Below are 22,295 nucleotides of genomic sequence, written 5' to 3'. Positions count from 1 at the left end.
GGAAAGTAGCACATTGTCCCACATCGGAGGAGAAATGGAACTTAAATGGATATTTAAGTGGGAACTCTCCACCCGTATTGTTTCATGGAAGCACACACTAAGTGTCCTCGCGAAGGGTGCGGAGCACCCTAACTCGCACTCGCGCGCGTGGCGTGGGCGATGAGGCGCAATGTGACGCTTTGATCGCGCGCTCGCAAGGACGCGCGCACACCAGTGTGTCTTGAATGACAGTGCAGTTACAGTTCAACTTCGAAACTGACGAGTTAATGGTCTTTGACTGAGAATTAAATGACGTATTAAATTGCATTGAAGACGTTTAATGCAATTTAAACCTCTCTTTAATTCCTTTTTGACTGTTTCGACTTAGGAGCTGTATAAATACAGCTCCATACCCAGCTGCAGAGGACACCAGAAACACAACTGCACCTACAACTCTCTCTACATTCTTCTAATCTTTTTCTTGCAGCTTTCAAGGTAGACATCGGGTTCCTGTGCCAATTCCGACAGTACTTCTGCTCCGGCTGTTGTACCTTGGGAAACAAAACGAGTACTCCTGGGAGATTCGAAATTTGTTTTAAAGGAAGCGTGTGAATACGTGCCTCAGCCACTCTGCCTCTACACCTTTCTTGTATTTTAATCTATTTCAGTTGTATTCGTACTAGTAATTTTTAGCTTTCTTATTTCTGTATTGTAATCGATTTAATAAAATTTGTTTATTTTTATTTAATTACGTGAACGGTTCCTACAATCTTAAAACAAATTTTTAAAACCGTTCGTGTAATCAAAACCATTCTGTTTGTGATTCAAACCAGTTTTGATTCACTCAGTTTGTGTTTTAAAAACAAATTTTTTTTTGTTGTTTTCTTCTTCAAAGGAGCGACTTTGGTTGAAACAATTTGGTTACTTCACAACTGGTCTTCAAAGTTGGACTTAGAAGCCAATCAGTAAGTTCTAAAATTATAAATTTTCTGTTTTTTTGGTCTTCAAAGGAGCGACTTTGGTTGAAACAATTTCATGTGAGTGAGCTAATTCCGCGTGAAATGTAATATCGTGTGAGTTTGTTTCTTGCGGAATTAGTCCGTCTATATATAGTGGTAAGATCATGTCATTCTATACGGAAATAGTTTGTGATACCGAGGTGCTGCCGGTTTGTCTTTCGATTGTACACCGTGTTAAATCAATCTACAAGACAGTTAAAAGTAAAACTTACTGAATTTCATGCATTATGTCTGTTTCCGCCTTTCATAGTGTTTAGAACGCCTCTGATCGACTCAATTCGGGTCAGCAAACGATCCTACATGTGGTATCAGAGCACAGGAGGAGGAGGAGTTCTGCAAAATTCAGCCTGATTTCATCACATTTTCTTACTTCTACATCTTCTTTTATCATTTGAACAAGTTTCCATGGTTAAAAAGTTCTGAATTTCACATATCATGATCGGAATCATGTTTTAACAAATCCTTGAGAAAATTGGACCTAAATTCAATCTAAATCTGCTAAAACAAGTAATTCCGTTTGAAAAATGCTGACATCATCATTAATTTCGTGTCAAATCGCATTTTAATTCCGCACGGAATTAAAGCATTTAGATAATTCCGTTTGAAATTCAATCTAATTCCACACGGAATTAGTGATTCCGTGACAAAGAGTTAATTTCGTGTGAATCAATAACTAATCCGCACGGAATTAGTTATTCCGTGTGAAACTCAGTTCAATTCAAACGAAATTAAGTAATTTCGTTTGAAAATTTTAATCCCGTTTAAAGTTTGCTGTGTATGTAATCTCGTTTGAAGCTAATTTCGTTTGAAATTGTCTGAAAATCATGAGTGAAGAATTTTACAACGCGTTTGCCACATCTCCGACTACTCCGACTTCCATTGCTCAAAACATGAATTTGGAAAACGAAACTGGAACAATGCAAAAACCTCCGAAGCTAATGAACATTAAGGAGTATTACAGTTGGAAAGATTGGTTTGAAAAATGGGTTCAAGCTAATCATTTGAGATCATGGGAGTGTATTTTGAAAAAGTATGTTCTACCACGTACTGAAATGCGAGTTGAAAAAACAATTTCTGAATTCAATGACCAAGAACGAGACATGTACAAAGCTGAAAAGATGATGATTAGTCTCCTTCAGCAAGCTATTAAGGAAGACATCTTTGTATTGCTTCAACATGACAAAACTTCAAAATCAATTTGGGATGCTCTTAAAACCAAATTTGAGGGAAGTGAGAAGATGATTAAGAGTAAAAAGGCATTACTTAAGAAAGAATTTGATCTTTTCACAAGTTTGCTAGGGGAAGATACAAAGAAATTAATTGAAAGATATTGCCACTTAGTGCGATCCATGTCAATGTTAAGCATAACCAAAGATCGAGAGGAATGGGTTGACAAGTTGGCTGACGCTTTACCTCAGAAAGAGTGGGGTACATATTTGATGATCTTAAAGAACACCGGAGAATATGATGGTTTGACGATTTCTCAGTTCATCGAGAAGATTGAGGGTCAAGATCTTGAACAGCAAAAGATTGCGAGGATGAATAATCCGAGTGGTCAACAAGATGTAAAAATGTATTACAAAGGAAATGTTCAAGAGATTGAAAGAAGTCCGAAGATTCAAACTGCCTTTAGTGCTGGAAATTCTTCTGAAAATGTTGATCAAAGTCTAAACAACAACAGTGGTTGTTCATCATACCCAAGTGTTAACCCAAAGAGTTCAACTTCGAGTTTTCATTCTCAAAGTTCAAAACGTGGAAATGGTTGTATGATATAGTGCAACATTGCATTGAATCTTCCGGATGGCCAAAGCTTTTCTGAAGAAATTGCAAAAGATCACATGGCATTACTAGCAACTGTGCTGCAATCCTATGAAGGTTTGGTTGCAGGAAGGATCGGGAATCCTATGCTTACGAAAGAGGATTACAATCAGATAGACGCTGAAGAATTGGAGCTTATGGACACCAAATGGTGTTTAGCTAGTGTGACAACTCGTATATCAAACCTCTATTTGTGTGCTTCGATGTAACTTGTTTGGATTATACGTGACTAGTGATGTGTATGATTGTGTTGAATGTTATGAGTTTTTATTATGTTGCGTGTTATGAAATTTGGACCGCACATCTTTCACTCGGCCCAACCCCACTCGCAACCACTTACCCGATCCGAGATCAAGGGCAGCCCAATGTTTGGGTTCGGCCCACTCACTCCTTGTATGCATACATGAACCATAGGGGGTGTAGTTTCTGATTGTTTGCAAAACACTTTTCACACACATAAACCCTAGGAGCTCTCTCTCTGTCTCGTTTTCCCTTGGAACCGGACGGCAGCCCTCACCCGAAACCAACCATCTCGAGCAATCTAGGCTTCTCGGTTTTCTGGTTAGTGTTAATTCTTGATTGCTTGCTATGTTTGATGTCATGTTACGAACTAGGGTTTCATGCTAGTGATGTTTATCGATGATATTATGTATTTGGTTTAGAACTAAGAGATATGTGATGATGTTTTTATAAATCGGATTGCATGATCTAGAACCGAATGGATATGTATAATCGGCTGCTACATGTATGAGTATGATCATTACTAAATTAATCAAGTTGGAGTGATTAGGGGTACATGATAGTCCTTAAACCCATTAATCATATGATCCCATTGTATGTCCCTTATGATAATGATTTACTGTTCATGGATTGATGATGATTGCGGTGATATGAACGTGTTTGAATGTTGAATAATTGTGATTTGATCTGATTGTGAAACTGCCAAAACTGTTAGCAATTGTTACGGAAATCAAGAGCTGCAAATAAGGAAATCTGGTACACATGCATAGTCTCGACAAGGGTTGCGAGTCGAGAACTCACAGTCTCGACTCGAGACCACAGCACCGACACAAACAGCACAACCCGAGACCATGGTTGCGGGTCCGGTTGCGACTCGAGACCGTGTAGTCTCGACTAGTACATGATGACTCGAGACCTCCCCAGTTGCGACTCGAGATCCTCAGGCCAGCACAACTCGAGACCGCACTGTCTAGACTCGAGATCTCTAGTCTCGACTCGAGACCATGAACACATGCACACTGTTTTGGACTTTGCACACTGTTACGAGCCCAACCATTTGGGCCGCATACATGGACTTTGTTTACGTGACTGTTCTGTTGTTGATCTGCCATGATTATACGCGTATGCTATGATCACTACTTGTGTACAATACGTGTAGAACATAAGTGCACTACTTGAATATGAACCTGACTTGTATGGTAACCATGGTAGGATGTGGTTGACCACCTTATAGCTTAATTGAACTTTGTTGTGTATCTGCCGAGCAAACCAAGGTGAGTTCACACCCTTACCAAGGCATGGGATTCCGGGTGGGTAGGGAATGGGATTGAAGGAAAAGGATTGATGAATTATTTGGATTATACTATTACTAGACTATCTACCATCGTCCTCGGGTTAAGCAGGTCACTTACGTAAAACCTACGTAAACAAGTACTTACCACTGTCCTCAGGTTTCAAGGGACACTTATGTAAAACCTACGTAAACTCACATATGCTACTGTCTTCCAGAGTTAGGAAGGACACTTACGTAAAACCTACATAAACCCCCGCGTACCACTGTCCTCGGGATAAGAAGGACACTTACGTAAAACCTACGTAAACCTCGTACGTACTACTGTTCTCGGGTTAAGAAGAACACTATGGTTACCAATAGTCTAGTGTATATACAAATGTGGGAAGCCCCCACCAATAGAATGTGGGAAGCCCCCACCAATAGAACATACTACCGGCCCAGTAGAGCCACCTATTACGACATGAACTTACTATCACGAACTTACTTACTGTGAACTCGCTCAACTAGTTGTTGACTCTCTGTTACATGCCTTGTAGGACCATAGGTACATGGAGCTTGCACAGGAGGCGCGATCGTTGTGGGCACATGGACTGTTGAGTTCCATGTTAAACATTTACTTTATGAGATCATGATACTTATGTTGGGTTTTTACATTAATGCTTCCGCTACACAATTGATTATGTTTGGTTTTTGAAAACACCTTTCGTATTGATGAATGACATTTACTATTTACACTTACGTTCAATATGATTGGCGGCTTGATCCTGGTCATGTCACGCCTCCAAGCGGTGGTACTCCACGGGTGGATTTTTGGGGGTGTGACAGATTGGTATCAGAGCCATTGGTTATAGAGAACTCGGTTTTAATATGGGAAAACGTTTTTATTAAAACCAAACTATAACCAGAACAGTGCTCAACGATCCACAATGACGCCTCGCTCCACGTGCAAGACTCAACATTCTAGGTAATATGGTACATATTATATTGCCTACTTGTTAGATTACATAGAACTTTGCTCGTAGTATGCTTAGATACACATGACACTATTGCTTGAGAACATTTGTGTGCTTACTCTTTTCTGTCATCGCACTTTTCGCGAACCTCTCTCACAACGTTACCTTTACTATGAAGATCATGTCTGAACGCGTTAACATGACTCAAGCCCAGTTGACGGCTCTCATTAACGAACAAGTTGCTGTGGCACTTGCAGCTGCACACGCAGGAGGTATACCCTGCAGTTGTAACTCACACTAGGGTCTTTAGATCCTACATTTTTAGACCAACTCTTGTGTTTAACTTTGCCCTATTCGTACACAATAGGTCAACACGCACCGCAACCAGTTTGCACTTTCAAGAACTTTATGGACTGTCGTCCAGGCACGTTTAGTGGCACGGAAGGAGCAGTGGGACTCCTCCACTGGTTTGAGAAGCTCGAGTCGGTATTTGAAATGTGTGAATGCCCTGAGGCTCGCAGGGTGAAATACACCACTGGTACTTTGGAAGGAATTGCGCTGACTTGGTGGAACGCGCAAGTTCAGATTCTAGGGCTGGCAGCTGCTAACGCCACCCCTTGGAACGATTTTAAGGAACTGATCAAGCGAGAATACTGCACGCGTGATGACATCCACAAGTTGGAAGTGGAGCTTTATCACCTGAAGATGACAGGATCGGAAATCGAGGCTTATACGAAACGGTCAAACGAACTGGCCATCTTATGTCCAACCATGGTGGACCCTCCAATCAAGCGCATTGAGTTGTATCTCAAGGGTCTATTGCCAGAAATCCAGAGCCACGTGACATCGGCTAACCTCGATAATATCCAGGATATTCAGCGACTTGCTCATCGCCTCACGGATCAGGCAGTGGAACAAGACAGGCTGCCTAAACGTACCAGCGCTACTGCTATCACTACCACTTCTCCTACTTCTGCTACTCCCAGTGACAACAAGAGAAAATGGGAGGGGGATTCCAGCAAGGGTTCAGCTACAGTTCAGTCTCAGGTTCAGCAGCAAAAGACTGACCACTACCAGAGTCCCAGTCAACAGTCGTCTGTTAGTCGCGGGCAGAGAGCTTATCGCGGAAATCACCCCAGGTGAGACAACTGTAACAGACACCACAGTGGCCAGTGCAACAAGGGTCGTTGCCAGAGGTGTCTCAAGATGGGTCATGAGGCCAAGGATTGTAGGAGCCCACGGCCTGTAACTCAGAATCAGCAGCAACAACAAGCTCAACAGAATCCGCAATAGGGCAACAAGGGATGCTTTCATTGTGGCGCAGAAGGTCACTTCAAAAGACATTGCCCTCAGTTAAACCGAAACCAGAACAACAACAACAATAACCAAGGCATCGGAAACAACAACGGTGGGAACAACAACGGCAACGAAGCTAGGGGACGTGCATTTGTGCTGGGGCAGGGTGATGCCAGGAATGATCCCAACGTAGTTATGGGTAAGTTTCTTCTCGACGACTTTTATGTTACTGTTTTGTTTGATTCGGGTGCGGATACAAGTTATATGTCTTTAAAAGTTAACCAAATGTTAAAACGTGCACCAACTCCCTTAAACACCAAGCATGTTGTAGAATTAGCTAACGGTAAGAGTCTAGAGGCCACGCACATAGTTCAGGGTTGTAATCTTATCCTCGCGGGTCAGACTTTCTCTATCGACCTCATTCCCATAGCTCTGGGTAGTTTCGACATCGTCATTGGTATGGACTAGTTATCTCAACAGCACGCAGAGATCTTGTGCAAAGAGAAGATTGTTCGTATCCCTCGTTCTGGTCGGGAACCTCTCGAAGTTCAAGGCGACAAGAGTGGTGCCATGGTTGGCATCATCTCCTTTCTAAAGGCCCAGAAGTGTTTGCGAAAGGGCCACACTGCCATTCTGGCACTTGTTACCGATGCATCAGCAAAAGAAAAGAAACTGGAAGATATTCCAGTAGTACGCACTTTCCTCAGGTGTTCCCTGAAGATTTACCTGGTCTACCGCCTCATCGCCAGGTCGAGTTTCAAATCGAGCTAGCTCCTGGAGCAGTACCTATAGCTCGCGCACCGTACCGCTTAGCCCCATCAGAGTTGGAAGAACTCTCTACGCAACTACAAGAGCTCTTGGATAAGGGCTTTATTCGTCCAAGCTCTTCGCCTTGGGGAGCTCCAGTACTATTTGTGAAGAAGAAAGACGGTACTTTCAGGATGTGCATTGATTACCGTGAACTGAACAAGGTGACGGTGAAGAACCGTTATCCTCTTCCACGTATTGATGATTTATTCGACCAGTTGCAAGGGTCGAGCTACTACTCCAAGATAGACCTGAGGTCAGGTTACCATCAGCTGAGAGTCCGGGATGAGGACGTCTCCAAAACAACATTCAGAACTCGCTACGGCCACTACGAGTTCCTAGTCATGCCATTCGGGTTAACGAACGCATCGGCAGTCTTCATGGATCTTATGAACAGGGTGTGCAAGCCCTACTTACACAAGTTTGTGATTGTATTCATCGACGACATTCTGATCTACTCCAAGAGTCAGGAGGAACACGAGCAGCACTTGCGGCTTATTTTGGAACTTCTTCGAAAGGAACAACTGTACGCCAAGTTTTCGAAATGCGACTTCTGGCTTCGTGAAGTCCACTTTCTAGGCCATGTAGTAAACAAGGATGGGATCCATGTTGATCCATCCAAGGTAGATTCGATCAGGAACTGGCCTGCATCGCGTACACCAACGGAAATACGCCAATTCTTGGGTTTGGCGGGTTATTACAGACGATTCATTAAAGACTTCTCAAAGATTGCACAGCCGCTTACACTATTGACACAGAAGGGTGTCACCTACCGTTGGGGTAATACTCAGGAATCCGCTTTTCAGCACTTAAAGGATAGACTTTGCAGTGCACCTATCCTCTCATTGCCAGAGGGCACGGACGATATCGTGGTTTATTGTGATGCATCCATTCAAGGTCTTGGATGTGTGTTAATGCAGCGCGACAAGGTCATTGCTTACGCTTCGCGCCAACTCAAGGTTCACGAACGGAACTACACGATGCACGATTTAGAGCTGGGAGCTGTTGTTTTCGCGCTCAAGATATGGCGACACTACCTGTACGGTACCAAGTGCACTATCTACACCGATCACAGGAGTCTCGAGCATATCTTCAAGCAGAAGGAATTGAACATGCGTCAACGTCGATGGGTTGAACTACTGAACGATTACGAATGTGCCATCAAGTACCATCCAGGCAAAGCCAACGTTGTGGCTGACGCTCTCAGTCGGAAGGACACTCTACCTAGACACGTACGAGCACTACAGCTTACTATTCAGTCTAGTCTTCCTGCACAGATACGAGATGCTCAGATGGAAGCATTGAAACCAGAAAACGTAAGGGCTGAAGCCTTACGTGGCTCAAGGCAGCGATTAGAACAAACGGAAGACGGTGCCTATTATGTAACGGGGCGTATTTGGGTCCCACTGTATGGCAACTTACGCGAGCTGGTAATGGACGAAGCTCATAAGTCTCGCTACTCGGTACATCCAGGTTCGGATAAAATGTACCACGATATCAGGACAACGTATTGGTGGCCTAGCATGAAGGCCCACATTGCAACCTACGTTAGCAAGTGCCTGACCTGTGCGAGAGTCAAGGCGGAATATCAAAAACCATCAGGCCTACTTCAGCAACCCAAGATACCACAATGGAAATGGGAAGAAATTTCCATGGATTTTGTTACTGGCCTGCCTAGATCCCAGCGTAGGAACGATACTATTTGGGTGATCGTGGATCGACTCACAAAGTCTGCACACTTCCTGGCAACTAAGGAAACAGATAAATTCTCTACCTTAGCAGACGTCTACTTAAAGGAAGTTGTTTCGAGGCACGGAGTGCCAACCTCTATTATTTCGGATCGGGATGCACGATTCACTTCAGAACTATGGCAAGCAATGCACAAAGCTTTTGGCTCACAGCTAGACATGAGCACAGCATATCACCCTCAGACGGATGGGCAGTCTGAGCGCACGATTCAAACCTCAGAAGACATGCTTCGGGCATATGTTATCGATTTTGGCAAAAGCTGGGAAAAGCATCTCCCTTTGGTGGAGTTTTCATACAATAACAGTTACCACACCAGCATTCAAGCCGCTCCATTCGAGGCATTGTACAGACGTAAATGCCGGTCACCTCTCTGTTGGGCAGAGGTGGGGGATAGTCAGATCACAGGACTGGAAATGGTAGTTGATGCTACTGAACGAATTGCACAGATACGGCAACGCATGGCGGCGGCTCGCGACCGTCAGAAAAGTTACGCTGATAAGCGCAGGAAACCACTCGAATTCCAAGTTGGGGATCGAGTGCTACTCAAAGTCTCACCCTGGAAGGGTGTGGTTCGTTTTGGCAAACGGGGCAAGCTCAATCCGCGGTATGTCGGACCATTTGAGATCATAGAAAGAATAGGCAAAGTAGCCTATAGACTAAACCTACCAGCTGAACTCGGTGCAGTTCACAACGTTTTTCACGTGTCGAATCTGAAGAAGTGCCTGTCAGATGAGACCCTCATAGTTCCTCTGAAGGAACTCACTATCGACGAGCAGTTGCGATTCGTCGAGGAACCAGTAGAAATTACGGACCGGGATGTTAAGGTCCTCAAGAACACGAGAATCCCTCTTGTTCGAGTTCGTTGGAACTCCTGTCGTGGCCCAGAGTTCACCTAGGAACGCGAAGATCAGATGAAAGAAAAGTACCCCCAATTGTTCGCGAACAGTACAACCGCTACTGAGGCTGAAGCTACCACGGAATTTCGGGACGAAATTCCAGATCAACGGGGGGAGGATGTAACACCCCAGGAAAACCAGTAAACGATACAACTTACCTAGCTTCCTCAGTGAGTACGTACCAAATTTCGGGACGAAATTTCTTTCAAGTTGGGGATAATGTGACAACTCGTATTTCAAACCTCTATTTGTGTGCTTCGATGTAACTTGTTTGGATTATACGTGACTAGTGATGTGTATGATTGTGTTGAATGTTATGAGTTTTTATTATGTTGCGTGTTATGAAATTTGGACCGCACATCTTTCACTCGGCCTAACCCCACTCGCAACCACTTACCCGACCCGAGATCAAGGGCAGCCCAATGTTTGGGTTCGGCCCACTCACTCCTTATACGCATACATGAACCATAGGAGGTGTAGTTTCTGATTGTTTGCAAAACACTTTTCACACACACAAACCCTAGAAGCTCTCTCTCTCTCTCGTTTTCCCTTGGAACCGGACGGCAGCCCTCACCCGAAACCAACCATCTCGAGCAATCTAGGCTTCTCGGTTTTCTGGTTAGTGTTAATTCTTGATTGCTTGTTATGTTTGATGTCATGTTACGAACTAGGGTTTCATGCTAGTGATGTTTATCGATGATATTATGTATTTGGTTTAGAACTAAGAGATATGTGATGATGTTTTTGTAAATCGGATTGCATGATCTAGAACCGAATGGATATGTATAATCGGCTGCTACATGTATGAGTATGATCATTACTAAATTAATCAAGTTGGAGTGATTAGGGGTACATGATAGTCCTTAAACCCATTAATCATATGATCCGATTGTATGTCCCTTATGATAATGATTTACTGTTCATGGATTGATGATGATTGCGGTGATATGAACGTGTTTGAATGTTGAATAATTGTGATTTGATCTGATTGTGAAACTGCCAAAACTGTTAGCAATTGTTACGGAAATCATGAGCTGCAAATAAGGAAATCTGGTACACATGCATAGTCTCGACAAGGGTTGCGAGTCGAGAACTCACAGTCTCAACTCGAGACCAAAGCACCGACACAAACAGCTAAACCCGAGACCACGGTTGCGGGTCCGGTTGCGACTCGAGCCCGTGTAGTCTCGACTAGTACATGATGACTCGAGACCTCCCCAGTTGCGACTCGAGATCTTCAGGCCAGCACAACTCGAGACCGCACTGTCTAGACTCGAGATCTCTAGTCTCGACTCGAGACCATGAACACATGCACACTGTTTTGGACTTTGCACACTGTTACGAGCCCAACCATTTGGGCCGCATACTTGGACTTTGTTTACGTGACTGTTCTGTTGTTGATCTGCCATGATTATACGTGTATGCTATGATCACTACTTGTGTACAATACGTGTAGAACATAAGTGCAGTACTTGAATATGAACCTGACTTGTATGGTAACCATGGTAGGACGTGGTTGACCACCTTATAGCTTAATTGAACTTTGCTGTGTATCTGCTGAGCAAACCAAGGTGAGTTCACACCCTTACCAAGGAATGGGATTCCCAGTGGGTAGGGAATGGGATTGAAGGAAAAGGATTGATGAATTATTTGGATTATACTGTTACTAGACTATCTACCATCGTCCTCGGGTTAAGCAGGGCACTTACGTAAAACCTACGTAAACAAGTACTTACCATTGTCCTCAGGTTTCAAGGGACACTTACGTAAAACCTACGTAAACTCACATATGCTACTGTCTTCCGGAGTTAGGAAGGACACTTACGTAAAACCTACGTAAACCCCCGCGTACCACTGTCCTCGGGATAAGAAGGACACTTACGTAAAACCTACGTAAACCTCGTACGTACTACTGTTCTCGGGTTAAGAAGAACACTATGGTTACCAATAGTCTAGTGTATATACAAATGTGGGAAGCCCCCACCAATAGAATGTGGGAAGCCCCCACCAATAGAACATACTACCGGCCCAGTAGAGCCACCTGTTACGACATGAACTTACTATCACGAACTTACTTACTGTGAACTCGCTCAACTAGTTGTTGACTCTCTGTTACATGCCTTGCAGGACCATAGGTACATGGAGCTTGCACGGGAGGCGCGATCGTTGTGGGCACATGGACTGTTGAGTTCCATGTTAAACATTTACTTTATGAGATCATGATACTTTTGTTGGGTTTTTACATTAATGCTTCCGCTACACAATTGATTATGTTTGGTTTTTGAAAACACCTTTCGTATTGATGAATGACATTTACTATTTACACTTACTTTCAATATGATTGGTGGCTTGATCCTGGTCATGTCACGCCTCCAAGCGGTGGTACTCCGCGGGTGGATTTTTGGGGGTGTGACAGCTAGTGTCCTGAGAAGAGCTGAAAAATTCAAAATGATTACAGGGAGAAATGACTTTTTGGATGCTCATGTGTCTACTTTGGGTTTTGATAAATCTAAAGTTACGTGTTTTCATTGCAGGGAGAAAGGTCATTTCAAAAGAGAATGCAAAAATCAAGAAGCTAGTGGAGCAAAGAATACATTTGGTAAAGATGATTACTATCGAAAAGCCATATTTCAACAAGTTGCTCATCAACCACAACAACAACAAAAAGAGCCACAAACTGTTCATGCTAGAATGATCGAAGATGCAAACAAGAAAGCGTATTATGGCATCATTGATCAAGATGATGAAAAAATGGCAGAAGGTTTCAGCTGGGGCAAATATATTCCATCTGATTCAAATGTTGTTGCTCTAGTTTCTAAAATCATCCAAGAACCAGATATATTTACAGAGTGGATGAAAGTGATTGGTGTTAATGTGAAGAGTCAAGAAGAAGAATCAGTTTTATCAGATGAAAGCTCACAAAGTTCAGAAAGAGCAACTGCATTTGATCAAACACCATCTGATTCTGGTTTTTCAGATGATAGTTCTGAAAAGAAAATTGATTTTGATCAATCAACAACTGATGATAGTGATGATGAAGAAGAAAACATATTAATGTTGCAAAAACTCATCTATCTCCTGAAAGTTTTCAATTTTATTTTGCAAATCGTTTGGAGAAACTGCAGGAGAGACGAGCTGCAAAAGAACAAAAGAAAATGAAGTTTGAAAGTGTTGCTCAAAAGGATAACACTATTCAAAATGAAGAGGTTAAAATTGTTGCTGAGGAGGTTGGTGAAACAAAAAAGGTAATTGAAGTTGAAAAGTTGTTGAAACTGAGAAGATCATTGAAGCAGAAAAGATTGTGGAAGTCATCAAGCCTTGTTCAAAGTGTTTAGAACCTTGCAAGCAATGTGCAGAAAAAGATGAGAAATTGACTTAGGTTGAGAAGATGAAAGAACAATTACTGTTCAATCTCAACTATGTGAAAGAATCATATGATGTTCTAAACAGAACAGTAACTGGTCTTCAAAAGACAAATTCTGAAAGAGAAGATGCTTTGACAATGATGAATGCTACAATGATGTCGAAGCAAAAAGCTATAAATCATTACATTGAGGAATGTGCCAAGCTGAAACAAGAGTTGGAGACTGAGAAAATTGAGAATCAGAGAATTAGACGATTATTACAGAGTTATTGTAGTTCTGATTATCTTATTGATCGAGTTTATCCAACTGTTGCAGGTTTTGAAGCATTTCAGGATGAAAAGCAAAAGAAGAAGGATACTAGTAAGAAACAGAGTATTAACTATAACAAGTGTCCGCCTCCAATCTGGGAAGGTTATTCTCCCAGAAAACCAAATGAGGAGCAAGTCCAAAAGGCAGTCAATATAAAACTGAAGTCTGATATAACCGATGAGTTACCAGAAAACATTGACATCACTTTTACATCGTCTGACACTGACGTGAGTCCGAGTTGATAAAAAAGGTGGTCGATCAGGTGTTGTATAAAGATGAGGAGTCTGATTATGGAAATTCGAGTTCGTCGGTCAACAGTCCAAAGACGTCAGTTAAACGGGCTTACAGTAAAGAGTTTTTGTTATCAAAATCAAATTCGGATGATGAAACATTCGAAGTTGCATATACTTTGAATGATTCTGACAAATTATATTCTGACAAAGAATTTCCAATAAGAAGTGTTAAATCTGAAATGATCAAAAAGGTTTTCAAAATGACAGAAATTAATATTTCTGAAATAAAAGATTTAAATCTTACTGAAAAACCTAAAAAATACACTTCAAGAGTTCAACAACGGTTAAACAAGAAAAAAGGTTACAATTCTGGTTCTAGTTTTCAAAAGAAACCAAACTATAATGGTAACTTCAAAAAGGAAGGTCTTGGATTTATTCCACCTGAAAATTATAACAATGAGAAAATTACTAAAACAAAAACAAAATTTGTTTCAGGAGGAAGTGCTGAGGAAGAACAGAAGAAACCTTTCTGGAGATAATCAAACCAGGAGTTTCTTGCTGAGAGGAAAAGGACTGGAGTTTTTCATAGAAAAGATACTCGAACCTGTTTTAAGTGCAATGAAGCTGATCACATTGCATTGAGTTGTCAGTTGGATACAAAGACAAAACAGGGAGTTTCTTAAAAACTTAAAGAAAAAGTTGTTGAGAAAAATGAACCACCAACAGAAAAATTCAAAACTTTTGAAAATTCAACCTATGAAGTTGGTGAGTATTCAAAGAAAAATTTTTACAAAAAGAAAGCCAAAGACAACCAAATGTGGGTTGTTAAGAAGTCTGATGTAAAATCTGGCAATGATTTTGGTTCCACAAAGCCAGAAGAGCCACAAGTTGAGGTTAAAAAAGAAAAATCATTGCCTTCAGTGAATGATGTTAATCTTCCATCATTAAAGGATGAAAATGTTAAACAAAAAGTTGGTAAGGTTGAGATCTTGAATCAATTCTATTCTGAAAAGAAAGAATTTGATGCCGAGAAAGCGTTTAACGGCAATGTGAAAAAGATTTTTGGAAAAATGGTTGAGGGTAAAGTTCAAGGGGTTAAAGATTTTTATGCAACAAAGAAGGCAACTTATAACCCTACTGAACAAGAGTTAAAATCACCCAAGGTTGGTAAAACTTGGGTGGAAATTCTTTTTCCTTGAACATTTGACTTTGCCGGAGCTTCCAAGTTTGTAATCGCGGAGCAGGAATCAGCATCATTCTTGATAGAAATTGTTTTTGTGAATGAATTTTAAAAGTTGATAAATTTTACAGGTTGTGACTTGCCGGAGCTTCCAGGTTGGTAAGTGTGAAGCAGGAATCGGCATCTTTATTGGTAAAATGTATTTGTGTAGATGTTTTATTCCTACAACTGGTAAAGGTTTGGTCTTATTAGAGATTAATCAAGGTCATTAATTTGAACTTGATGTAATCCTCATGCAAGTGTTTATATAGGGGGTTCATCTATTGTAAAAAGGAAAGAAACAAAGTGATGATCTTATCCCCGAACCTACAAATGGTTTTAACGAAACTTATTTTCCGGAAAAACCATTTTGATTAAAACAAACTTAAGTGTTTTGAAATCTTAATGGGAAAATAGTTTGTTGAAAGGGGGAGTTCTGATTGTTTATGCCGAGTTGATGGCGAATTGAAGTGATTCAGAACAGTTTTCACTTTATTTGTATAGTTTGTTTTTCAAATTTCTTTAATTGTGTTTGCATTTTAGGGGAAGTAAAAATTTCAGAAAAATCCATAAACATTAGAAAAATTTGAAAAAGCCAAAAACATGATAAAATGAAACAGAGTTTTTGTTGTAAAAAAGAGGAAATGATAGTACATCAGTGGACTATCACAACATGCTAAAGAAATTGAAAGTCAAAAATGTGATAAACAATCTCACTGCGGATGTGCCAGTAGGTTTTTGCACATGTAGTAAATTGTGACGAGATATAAACGTAAATTTCAAACTTGCTTATCTCGTGGGGAACATTTCTTGGATATATGGGTAACCCCCGAAATCTTGTTTGAAAGGTCCCTTTTTCTGAGATACTAGGTCTTTATACTCAGTGATATCTGGGGTATTATCCCGGGACTTCTGATTTTGTGGAAGCAATGGCCTAGTCCCCGTATAATACTTTGCAAAATGCTTGAAACATAGCACAGCCCTTAGTACAAAAATGATGAAACATTGAAAAATGCTAATCATGTGCTGTTGAAGAAAAGATTCTCTAAAGGGAACACACCTAAAGTCGAACCGTCATCTCTCTGCTGAACGAAAGTTCTGACCTGAGCTCTCATGGTTTCGCATTTAACCCTTTTACAGATATCATCTTGGTATACTCACCTGTAAGACTGAATATTGGGATTTGGATACAGGAGTATATTCAAGTGGTGGGACACGCGAATAAGTTTAAGTCATTAAAACGTTAACCTCGTATCTTGAAACAATTGAACTTTGTGTGAAAATTTAAGTGGATCAATATACTGACAATCTAGATGAATTGTTTAGAACGTAAAATGAAATGAAGCTTAACGGTGTTGGTGATTTGTCTCATAAACTCATATGATCCTCTTACACAAACTTGCAAAAATATTGTTTGTAAATATTTCTTTATTGCATTTCATTTCTTTTATATCAAAAATTCCAAAAAGATTTTTAGTGTGTTTTAGCATAAATTTTGAAAAATCCAAAAAGATTTTCGACAACTGGTGTTGAATAGCTGATTTTCAAAATTCCAAGTGCTGAACATGATGATCATTTTGAGGGGGAGTCTATTGAAATTAAAATGTTTAAATTTTTTCCTACAAGTGGTTCATCAGAAAGAGATTTTCAAGTGGTGTCTGTGATTGTCTAATCCGAAAATTATCAAACTTATGTTTGTGGTAGAGACAATGCAGATTTGAAACTTGAGAAGAACCAGGTTCGAATACCTGAGGACTCTGTGATTAGAGAAAGCCAGGTTCCGATACCTGAAGATTCTGGAAGCCAGGTGACGATCCTGATGTCGAGCATAACTCGAGGGGGAGCCTGTAATTGCAAAGAGCCAGATTCTGATCTAGTGAACCAGGTTTCGATTCTGGAACTAAAAGATCAAGCACGCTGATGATGCTGATGAACTTAAGGAATCAAGAGATCTGATCAAGAGAATAGAGCCAGATCAAGATCTTGGGATGCTAGAAGATAGAGCCTTGTTCTGATCCTGATTCTGAAAAAGTCATGTTGAGAGGGGAGTATGTTTAGTGTTGATAGAAAAGAGTGCAGACAGACTGATAAAGACTGAAGATGCGAAGACTCGCCACTTAAGACTCGTCAACATCTGAGGGGGAGTCTGTTGGTGCATACATCTGTCGACTTCATCTTGTATCGAGTCTTGCATTGCATGTGGCACGAAGATCGAGGAATCATGATCAAGAGTTAATTTCGCATGAAGACAACTCAAGTAATTCCGTATGGAATTACTTAATTCCGTGTGAAGCTTGTAATCTCGTGTGAGTGAGCTAATTCCGCGTGAAATGTAATATCGTGTGAGTGTGGTTCGTGCGGAATTAGTCCGTTTATATATAGTGGTAAGATCGTGTCATTCCATATGTTATTAGTTTGTGATACCGAGGTGTTGCCGGTTTGTCTTTCGATTGTACACCGTGTTAAATCAATCTACAAGACAGTTAAAAGTGAAACTTACTGAATTTCATGCATTATGTCTGTTTCCGCCTTTCATAGTTGTACATTTTATCAGCACTAGGATGGATAGAATATCGAGACTTATGAGATTCGTCCATTACCAAGGTGCGAAGATCGTCTCGTTTCGGGATCCACAAACGATCCTTGAAATAGAGCAAACCATCGTCTTTCGCTTCGAGCTTAAGCTCAAGTTGACGTGGTAATTCCTTACCCATCAAATTTTGTGAAACACAAAATTGCTGAGCTTGAAGGACACGAGATTGAAGGTCAGATAGAGTTCGAACAGAATGAAGCTTGACTCGCTCCTTTCGACTAAGTGCATCAGCTACGACATTCGCCTTACCAGGGTGGTAGTGAATCTCGCAATCGTAATCACTTAAGAGTTCAACCCAACGTCGTTGCCTCATGTTCAACTCCTTCTGATTAAGAATATGCTGAAGACTTTTGTGGTCTGTAAAAACCACACACTTCGTTCCATAGAGGTAGTGTCTCCAGATTTTCAGCGCGAAAACCACAGCTCCTAGCTCAAGATCATGAGTCGTGTAGTTCTTCTCGTGAATTTTCAGCTGTCTAGATGCATATGCAATAACTTTACCTCGTTGCATGAGGACGCAACCAAGGCCTAAGTTGGACGCATCACAATAGACAACGAAATCGTCGCTTTCCTCGGGCAGAGATAGAACAGGAGCATTACACAGCTTCTGCTTTAGCGTTTGGAACGCTTCTTCTTGCTTGGGTCCCCACTCAAAAGGCTTATTCTTCTGAGTCAAAGCAGTGAGTGGAACCGCAATCTTCGAGAAATTTGAAATGAATCGACGATAATAACCAGCAAGACCAAGAAAAGATCGAATCTCTGTAGGCGTCATCGGTGTACTCCAGTCTTTAATAGCAACAATCTTGGATGGATCCACATGAATACCCTGCTCATTGACTATATGACCCAAGAATTGAACTTCTTTAAGCCAGAATTCACACTTGGAGAATTTAGCAAAAAGTTGTTCCTTCTTCAGGAGTTCCAATGTTAAGCGAAGGTGTTGCTTGTGCTCGGCTCGAGACTTCGAATAGACAAGAATATCGTCGATGAACACAATAATGAACTTGTCTAAATAAGGTTTGCAGACCATAGTCATTAAGTCCATGAAAATGGCTGGAGCGTTTGTCAAACCAAATGGCATGACAGTGAACTCGTAATGGCCATATCTTGTCCGGAATGCAGTTTTGGGAATATCTTCTTCGAGAACACGAAGTTGATGATACCCAGAACGCAGATCGATCTTGGAAAAGCATGAAGCACCTTGCAGCTGATCGAAGAGATCATCAATTCGAGGTAGGGGATAGCGATTCTTGATGGTAAGCTTATTAAGCTCACGATAATCGATACACATTCGAAAAGATCCATCTTTTTTTTTCAAAAAGAGGACAGGAGCTCCCCAAGGTGAAAAGCTCGGACGGATGAATCCTTTATTAGATAACTCTTGAAGCTGTTTTGATAGCTCTTGCATCTCCGACGGTGCAAGTCGATAAGGTGCTTTCGCAATCGGGTTGGCATTGGGTACAAGGTCAATATGAAACTCGACTTGACGAACTGGAGGCAAACCAGGCAGCTCATCAGGAAACACCTCTGGATAATCCCGAGCAATCGGAATATCCTGAATACTCTTGTTCTTGCTTTTATCCTCGGTGACATGTGCTAGAAAAGCAACATATCCTTTTCGTAAATACCTTTGGGCTTCCATACATGACATAAGCTTCAATCCACCTAAAGGTTTTTTTCGCCACGAACCTCTAGAACATCGCCAGAAGACAAATTAATACGAACGATCTTATCGAAACAAACCACCTCAGCATGGTGTTTGGTTAACCAATCCATCCCCACGATAATGTCGAAGCTCCCAAGTTGCATCGGTGTGAGGTCAACAGGAAAAAGATGGTTATCAAGGTTCAATTGACAACCATGAATAACAGAATCGAGAACAAGAGGTTTACCAGTAGCAACTTCGACATATAAGGGTTTCCTCAGTTTAGCTCTAGGTATCACAAGAAAAGGTTCAAAAGACAAAGAAACAAAACTTCTATCGGCACCAGAATCGAAAAGAATAGACGCAGGTCGATTGTTAACAAGAAACGTACCGTTAACCACAAAGGTACCATCGACAACGAGGTGGTCAGCTCGAGCCTCGTTTGCATTCAGATTGAATGCTCCTCCATGAGCGAGATCGACAATTGGAAAAACAAAAGAGGCATCGACAAAACACAAGAGAGGCGATCATTTGTTCGTTACCTCGAACAAACAAACGACACGGAGAGACTAATCAAAGTAAATAGGTCAAAAATAATGTATCGCGAAGACATGCTCGCCTATAAGTGGACACTCACCCCAAGAGTTCCCAGGTAAAAGTGACTGGCCCGATACTGCGGATTTGTACGAACACTCTAGCCTTAGACAGAAGACCCAGGGTACAGGCACCCACTCTTCCAGTTCGCACGTGTTCACTCTATTTAGACCCAAACTTTGACGAGATTTTGAAAACCTAAAGGGTTCAAAACCTTATAACAAAGGGTTCAAAACCTAGTAATCAATCATCCTAGAACAGATGATTAGTTTTCAAAGCGGATTCGAATTTTGTGTTTACGTTGTGGTTATCACCTAAGGATAGGTGACGGTATTGTTTTAAAATCTAAACGCAAGAGACTTGCGTTAGGGTCCTAAAGTTATAGTCTAGGTCAAAGCATTACTAATAACCTAATTCCCTATAACCTTTGGCTCTGATAACAACTTCTTATGTCACACGCCGACCACGTAGGACAACAAACCGTGGCGGAAACGTCGGAGAGTGTTGTGGCAGAAGCTATCGTTTCATAACCATGGATACAAAAAGTGTTCCGTTTTATTGATAAAATTAAACACTAACATTGTCTTAACATAGAACAAACAAGTTTCATATCGACTATCATAGTTTTAAAGTCACTAGCCTCGTCCAGATCCTATGTGGCGCATGCATCCTAGAAAAATCACATCATTCAACAACACCTGAAACATATGTAAAAAAAAGTCAGCAAAGAAATGCTGGCGAGTACATAGGCTTTATAAGAGTATCGGAATCATGGCTTTGTTTACATGTTGCAGTACTTTATTAGACTACAAGAGTCAAAATACAAACCTCGTTTTGAAAAATGTATTGCAACATAGTTAACCAACTCAAATCAAGTTGATTATAATTTATAAAATCTCGTAGCCATGATTCTTAACCCAAAAACATTTTGTTTTAGAAAACATCTTGTAAATCATCTCGTTATTAAAAAAAATCGTTGTGTGACATCGTTTCGAAAATCGTTTAACCAAGTCAACTAAATAACGCCACATTATGTAATATGTTGAAAACACTTATATATAGGAAGTACCAGCGGCGTATCCACCATGCTTTCATCACATTACACCCGTCCCGTTATCTAAACACTAACAAAAACCAATCGTCTACCCAAATCGTTTAACTCGTTAAAATCGTTTAAATCATCCTTGTTTTAGTTTGTGAAAACTATATATGATTGTCTCGCTGACAACATTCAAACCTTCATGACTCGACCACCTCGCTTCTCGCTACTCGAGTTAACAAACCCCCAAAGGGTAAGTTAACAAACATCAGATTCAGTGGTTACCAACAACCCCCACACATAACCATGGGTGCAGTAAATAACGGGATGTGTCAGATCCTATGGTACCATAACCTAATACTGGTCGGCTTGATCAGTGCTAATGAATGTCATTCGTTATGTAACTACAACCATCAAGTTTGTTCACATTTTTGAAATCGTTATTAATTTTGTAAAAATCGTTTTAATCGTTTTTGAAACCATCGTTTTAAACCTTGAAAACATTTTGTACATATGAATCACCCCAAAACAATTGAAAACAGTAAAATAGGGGAACTATGTACTCACATGTAGTGCAAAGTATCCTCAATCAATAGAACTTCAACAACTCAAGTAAACCAGAGAAATCAAGCAGCACCTAGTAATCGATTCACTAATCAAACAATAGAAACCTAAATCGGAAGATCGGATAGAATGAAGGCTTGTAAACCAAATGAGTGTTGGAACTCAAGTGATATGGTTTAACAAAGCCTACATCCTAAAACGGAACCTAATCCTAAGTGCTTTCGACCCATCGCGACCCATTAAGGTAGCTTACGCTACTTTAATGCGTCGTGCGCGCAAAGCGCGTTCGAGACGTCTAACTAGTCCTATGACAAGTATTATATGCCCATACATGTTTAAATATGTTACATAATCAGTTATGTGACAAAAGTTAAGGTTACATATGCTTAATTACCAATTATGTATGAAAAGGGTATTTTGGTAATTTACCTACGGCATATAAACTACTTATCATACGACTACCTAAACTAGGTGACCATAAGATATAACCTCGGAAGGTTATTCCCTATGCTACTATGGTCACTAAACATGTTTGGTCAGATCCTAATGATCGACCAAATGGGTCGTGTTCGAAAGTCTAAGCGGGTGTTTAGTCCGCTTGACTTACGACTCTACACAAGCACTAAACTAAAAGTGACGAGCTAAACATGCCTAAACATGTTTAGTTAAGTTAGAAAACAGGT

General features: G+C 40.9%; 1 pseudogene; it reads left to right on the top strand.

Moving 5' to 3' along the window:
- The window catches only part of LOC110902288, a 128,852-nt pseudogene that overhangs the window by 85,979 nt on the left and 20,578 nt on the right, over nt 1-22,295 (top strand).

Source organism: Helianthus annuus, chromosome 6 (assembly GCF_002127325.2).
Source record: "Helianthus annuus cultivar XRQ/B chromosome 6, HanXRQr2.0-SUNRISE, whole genome shotgun sequence".
NCBI classification, from domain to species: Eukaryota; Viridiplantae; Streptophyta; class Magnoliopsida; order Asterales; family Asteraceae; genus Helianthus; species Helianthus annuus.
This window is presented reverse-complemented; position numbering and strand designations above follow the sequence as displayed.